Source organism: Medicago sativa, chromosome 5 (genome assembly GCF_051527215.1).
Source record: "Medicago sativa cultivar Bolivia chromosome 5, Bolivia_mono, whole genome shotgun sequence".
NCBI lineage: Eukaryota > Viridiplantae > Streptophyta > Magnoliopsida > Fabales > Fabaceae > Medicago > Medicago sativa.
Genome location: NC_140753.1, coordinates 75,217,812 through 75,224,912, shown reverse-complemented (window position 1 = coordinate 75,224,912; position 7,101 = coordinate 75,217,812). Strand labels below are relative to the sequence as shown.

The 7,101-nt window shown below is 35.9% G+C and overlaps 1 long non-coding RNA gene across 1 annotated transcript; it reads left to right on the top strand.

Annotated features, from left to right (window-relative positions):
• The first annotated feature begins 206 nt into the window (after positions 1-206).
• Positions 207-3,805, top strand: LOC146925030 (uncharacterized). Its single transcript, XR_015010338.1, has 2 exons — positions 207-577; positions 3,026-3,805. It is a non-coding gene; the product is annotated as an uncharacterized LOC146925030 (long non-coding RNA).
• The last annotated feature ends 3,296 nt before the right edge of the window (positions 3,806-7,101 follow it).

Here is a 7,101-nt window from a genome sequence, read left to right as displayed (position 1 = left end):
TAACTTTGTTGTAATAGGTACCGAAATTTAAACCATTTTTGTTTTGTAGGGATTAAAAAACTATTAAAATTAAGTAAGGACTAAATTTAGAAGTTCCCAAATTTATAGGGACAAAAAACATATTTAACCCTTAAATAAATATAAAAAAAGAAATAAAAAAATTGGAAAAGGAGAATCTAACACAGCAACATCATCATCTTCATCTCCTTTTCATTCATGTAGTTCTTCAATTCAATCTCCTCTATACATACACAAGAAAAAGAGAATCAAACACAGCTAACCCAATAACAACAACCGTTCCAACGATTTCAACAAATCTAAAAAAAAATCAACAAACCTAAAAAAATTCAAAACCCACAGAAATCCCAAATTAACTTCCCAGAAATATGAATTCCGGGTTTGTTCTCAACACCACAACCACAACCAAATTCTCCTCTGCTACATCTTCATCATCACTTATTCACGACTACGTCTCTTTCCTACCACCACCATTCACTGCGCCGCTATCGTCGTCGCCGTTCATCCCCTACCGTATTAGTTTGTCGTCTTCATTATTCATCCCTCAATTCAATCAACGGTAAGTTTTATCCTTCCTTAATCCTGTGTATTAGTCTTCTTTCTGCTATTGATTGAAAACAAATTTTTTGTTTCTTCCAAAATCTTTCTTAATGTTTGGAATACCAAATCCAAACTCATAACTTATTCAATGAAAATTGAAAATGATAACTTCTTTCTGCCCGATTGCCACAACTTTCATGGCCCTTTTTTGTTGATGTTGAAGGAGAAATCTATAATCTTGAAACAAACTCAGGGATAGAAATGCCACTTGGAATGGGTGACGGTTGGCTCTTCTCCAGATTTCATCTTGCTTTTTCGATTCCATTTATTCCCATTTTTCACAAACTCAGCTGATCTCTGTTTGGAAGATTGCTTGCTAATGATAAGGCATAGAATGTTACACTGAGTAAACTGCATTCAGCATTCAGTCTGTTTTCCTCACAAACATTCAGACCCCACATTCAACTAAGGCTCTGCTTGGACGAACAAAATAGGACTTACTTATAGCATAACCACTTATCATATATAAGCACTTATTGTAAGATATTTCCATAACAAATTATAAAATAAAGTCAAATTGTTTTCCTATCTGCTATAAGTTGTTTCATAAGTTATCTTGGAAAGTTTGTGAAAATAAGCTGAAAACAACTTATTAACATAAGATAAGTTGTTTACTTGTCTCGGACAGTAGAATTGTTGTTTCGGACCTCGTTGATTCCTATTGATTAGATTAGATTAGCATTGTTAATGTGTATTTCATTTGGCTTTTTGCTCTTGTAATACTATTATTAATGAACGAAATTACTAACACTCGAAGCTACTATTAATGACAGTAGAATCGTTCTTGTTGTTTTTTGTTTTTGCTTTTTATAGGAGTGCGAGGATTTGGTAATAATGATAGAGATGCTAATGTAATGCTGAAAATAATTCTATGTTGAGTTGCTCATGTATCATAACCGTATGCTCGTTTTCGTTTCTTTGCAATATTTTCACTTTTCATTTCTTTGCAAAACCATATACTTGTATACACTTTTATTTGTCTTTGTCTGATGTGAGATTTTCTTTTGTCTCTATGGAACCATAGTTCAGCTCATGTTTATTAGGTTCTTTAAGTCTTTTGTGCTAACCATGTTCTATTTATGATTATAATGAACACCACACTAAGTTTTCAACTAGTATTTTGAGCTCTTTGCAAAACCATATACTTGTATACACTTTTATTTGTCTTTGTCTGATGTGAGATTTTCTTTTGTCTCTATGGAACCATAGTTCAGCTCATGTTTATTAGGTTCTTTAAGTCTTTTGTGCTAACCATGTTCTATTTATGATTATAATGAACACCACACTAAGTTTTCAACTAGTATTTTGAGCTCATGTTTATAAGCTTCTTAGTTTAAATCTTTTCTGCCAACCATGTATTTACCATATACTCTTATTTTTTTTGTAAGTTCTTTCTGATAATTTTATCCAAGTGCTTGTTACATGAATATATGAATATCTTATGGAGTGATGTTATTTTATTACTACATCCTTTTATTCATGATTAGAGTATTTGTCTCCATATTGATAGGAAATGTCTAGAGTTGAAATTGAAGTATAATAGTTTTCTCAAATATTGAATTTTTTGTTTGCGATTAACTGAGTACTATTATTTAGGTGATTATTCTCGAATTTTGAATTTTCTATTTGCTAATTTTGGTGATTATTGAGAATGGATTATTATTTGGCCTAATTGCATATTTAAATGTACTCATTATGAAAAGTCTAGGTAATATATGTTGTGTAATGAAAAGCACAAGCCTGTTGATATGAGAGTTTAGTCAATGAAATAACTGTAGATGTATTTCTTTTGCTTTTCAATTTACTCTTTTCTTTTGGAGTTTCTTTGGTGGAGATTAGTTAAATATTTGATCATATTACTAGAACATTCAGCATTAAGCTTAATCAGGGTGAAACTGTTATGATGAAGTTGGTGATAAGCTGCATAATTATAAACAATGAGTGGTTGTGTAGCCTGAAAAGCAAAGGTTATTGTACGTTCAATTCATATTAGGAATTTAAGTTTGAGTAGAAATTTCAAAGACGTGCCAGAAATTATTGAAATTTTGTGCAGTTTACATTGCTGATAGCTTGTACCATTCACCAATTAGGAGTGGTTTTTTGTAATAAGACAAAGGTGTGAGACTAATTTCAAAATCAAATGTCTTTTTCTGTCTAAAGATTTAGTTTTTTTTTTTTTTCTTGGCAGTGTAAAGTCGATTTATATAGACATTTAATTATATCTCAGTCTCAGATTGGCTCTATATATATATAGACATTTAATTATATCTCAGTCTCAGATTGGTCGGAGAGAGGAACCGAATGGCTCTAGTTCCCAGTCTCAGATTTGTTTGTATGTTATTCAAGTGCTATCATATGTGCATCTTTTATGTGTGATTGTTTTAGGTGTTGTATATTTCACTTGTAGGTACCTCTCTACACGTAAAGCAACCTACACGTGCCTAATAGTTTTACTCTCAGGTTCGTGAAAACACACCTCGGGTGCTTAACAATGCCAAGCGAATAATATAGCATTACCTCCAGATGTTGCTGCTATGGGATGGTTCTGGAATGTCATCAGGGCATCTGGTCTTTACCCGCTCTTGGAGACAAATTATGGTCAAGTGGACCGCGGGCTCTTGATTGCTTTCTCAGAGAGGTGGCACTCAGAGACGAGTAGTTTTCACCTTCATGTAGGTGAAATGACAATCACCTTGGATGACATTTCATGCTTGCTGCATATACCTGTTTGAGGTAATCTGCTGTTTCATGAGAGCTTGTCCATTAATCAGGGGACAGAGTATTTGGTTGTCTACTTAGGATTGGAATTTGAATACAGTGCCGTAGAGACCAAATGTTTGAAATCGACACATATCAATGACGTGGCAATTACTTCAATTAAACATAATTCAGAGCTTGCAGGTACTCCTTTATACATTGCTATGGAGCAGATTATAGCTCATGCCACGCATGCCACTCAGTACCAGTTGTTGAGGCGTAAGCGAAGAAATGTCAAGCAGTATAGTTCATAGGGCACTCAGTACCATATTAGTTTTTTGTTTTAGGAATTTAGATAAGAACCTATGTTGTTGGGCATTGTACTTGGGTATGAACCTATTTGGTAATTGAATCAATTTATGAACCTATGTAGTTGGGAATTGTAGTTTGTTATGAACATATGTAGCATGCTTCCTTTTCTCTTGCTTCACTTAAATGTAGCGGAAAATTAATTTTAAGAACGTTTCTCTCACAAAATTTCTTCTCATGCAAACATCGATGATTTTAGATATATCAAATGGAACAACGTGATGATTTTTTAATCATGTCGGTGTTGTTTTCAAATGTTTTGTGAAATGCGAAACTGTCTGAGATCTCCTATATTATCAAACAATTGAAATAGTTAATTTTTGCTTAGATGTAAAGTTCCTGTGCAATTATTTGGTAGATACAGATATTCGTTGTGATGGAGCATTTAATTCATCTGTTAAGTCTTATGCATCATCACAATGGCAATGTAGTTCTTGTTGACTAGAGGTTTGTATAGGCTGAAGATAAAATTAAAATTTGTTTGTTTAAATTAAAATTTATGCATCATCATCCACCGGATTTGTGTGCTTCTCTTATATGGTTAACAAAAATGGTTGACCTTTTGGTGAATGGGGTGAACAGAATGTGGTATAGAGATCTCAAGCAATGGAACAAGGCAAATTCTTTGGCTTTTCCAATTAAATGAGCACTTAAAAGATTAAATATCTTAATGCCATGGGCTGTATGTAGACAGCATTTTTCCCAATTTAAATCTCAATATATACATATTTTATTTTCAAGACAGCATTTTTCCCAATTTAAATCTCAATATATACATATTTTATTTTCATCATGTTCAACTTGTTAAAATATGTTCTGACATGCTATAAACTTGCAGTACGGTACATATATAAAAAAAAGGAAATTTGAAAATTGTGCTCCGGACTCTATCTACCGGAAATGTTAAAAAAAAACAAATTTGAAAATCGGCATCCGGTATATACATTCAGGAGGCTCCGATTTTTAGGTATCAAGGTCAATTTTGTATTTTTAGGAGGCCTAAATAGATATTGGGGGGGACCTAAAAAGCAATCTTCAATATTTATTGGATTTATTGGGCTTTAATTACATTCATGTAAATTTAAAAATACTATCGACACCCCACATTCATTCATCTAAAATCATGTAGCAACAGAGTCCAACCAAAAACATCAAGTAATTCCGTATTATTCATCCAGCATACCAATGACTTTTTTCCTCCATCAACTTGCAAATGGAAACATAAATTTTTAAATGCAATGGATCAAGCCAAGGTATCACCTATCAATAATCATATCATACACGTGTGTTGTAATCAAGGGAGTTAATCCCATCAAGCAAGTAATCAAACATCTGAAATCTAGCAATAGTTTTCCCGTTATGGACAACAATCCTTAATTTGCACCTAAGTTTATATTTCGAACAGCGGCATATAAAAAAAAGGTAAGCAAATCAAACTAAAATAGAAAAGTGATTTACTTGCAAGATATGTTAAGCCGTGAGGTTACAATGGCCACAGAGGTATAAACCATTCTCTTGATTCATCACACAATGACACTGAGCATACCAACATTTATCCAACATGAAAACACCCAACAACGTCCTTAGCCCACAAGACAAATAAACCTTCCTCAACCGTGTTAAGCAACCCCTCTAATATTTTTCTTAACAGTGAATACTCATATACATTCAACGGAGGGAGTAGTAGAAATTATTCATTCATTAAAAAAATTATCTCTCTATAATTTTTTCTCTCTGACCTCTCTCAAGAAATTACACGCGCCTCCATCCTCAAATCCAAACTTTCTTCTTTTCTGATGTAGAGCACAGGTGTGGTGGTGCGACGAGGTTCAACCTCCGACCACCGGTGACACCCTTTCCTTCTGGCGCTTTCGGGTTCAGATCTTCGTCAGATTCGTCACTGGTGTCTCTCTTTTCTGTTGTGGTGGCGGTCTGATAGTGCTAGGCAGCGGTGCTTCCGCCTCGCCGGAGGGTTTGGGGCGTTACAAGAAGGTGCCGCCGCCGCTGGACACAGTTGGTGGGTCATGCCGCCGCGTCGGTTCGGTGGTCGTATTTTCTTCCCCTCTTGAAAGGCTTCGTTCTCTTCCCGCGGTTCCGTTTTGTTTCATTTTGGTTGTGCTCCGTTTTGCTTCAGATTTGGTGCGGCCGCCTCTATCGGTGGTGATAGCGTGGTGGTGTTGTTCATGGATTGTTTGGTGCCTTTTCGGACGCCTACACATCTTCATGTGCTCCAGCTGCCAATATTTACTCAAGCTACATGTGGGACTGTGATTTAAATGAAGTTCTCAATCACGAAGGCTTTTTGTTTTGCTTTTGTGATGACTTTCTTTAGTGCATTTGATGTCCCTGTGTTCTGGCCAATACTTCTCTTCTACTGGGTGGCCCTATTCACGCTTACTATGAGGAGTCGGATACCTCACATGATCAAGTACAAATATGTACCATTCTCGTTTGGAAAGCAGGTAAAGTGTTGGTGAGGAGGTATTGCGTTTGCAGTGACAAGGTTGTTTGGTGGTGATGGTGGTGTCGTGGCATGGTGGTGATGCGCGGAGGTGGTGGTGATGTGTGGCGATGGCAATGTGTGGTGGTGGTCGGTGGTGGTGACGGATGTGTGGTGTGGAGGGGGTGGTGTATGGTGCCGATATGTGTGATCAGTTTCCGGCGGCTGCAGGTGTGGTGGCACCTCTTTCACTCACGATTAATCCTCCTTCAACGAACTCCCGGATCGTTTGTCGTCGCAAGGATCGTGGTAATTGTGGTTGTTCGCGCAGTGGTCGTTGTGTTTTTGATTTTGCTTGTTTTGGTAGCAGACCCTCGAGTCACTGTGCGTTTGTTATTTTTACCATCTCGATGTTGTATTATGTTTGTGTTGTGGTGATGGTGGTGATGTGTGGGGGTGGTGGTGTTTTGGTCGAGGTAATGGCTTTGCGTGGGGGATCGTGGGTTGTCTTGGTGAGGCTTGGATGGGTGGTCGTGGTTGTTTCGGAATTAGTTTTGGCGTCACGATGGTCTGCGGACGAGAGCTTTTTAAGGGGGTGGCTGGTGTTGTTTAGGACAAGAGGCGGGTGTTTATTGGGGGTGATTTCTTTTTACAATTATATGTTTCTTTTTACAATTTTTACAATTAAAAATTGTAAAAAGAAACATATACTTGTTGGAACAAAATGTGTTTAACAATGAACCTTAAAGAGTTTTGATGATAACAAGGTATTAAAAATTGTAAAAAGAAACATATACTTGTTGGAACAAAATGTGTTTAACAATGAACCTTAAAGAGTTTTGAAACATATACTTGTTGGAACAAAATGTGTTTAACAATGAACCTTAAAGAGTTTTGATGGTGTTTAACAATGAACCTTAAAGAGTTTTGATGATAACAAGGTATTAAAAATTGTAAAAAGAAACATATACTTGTTG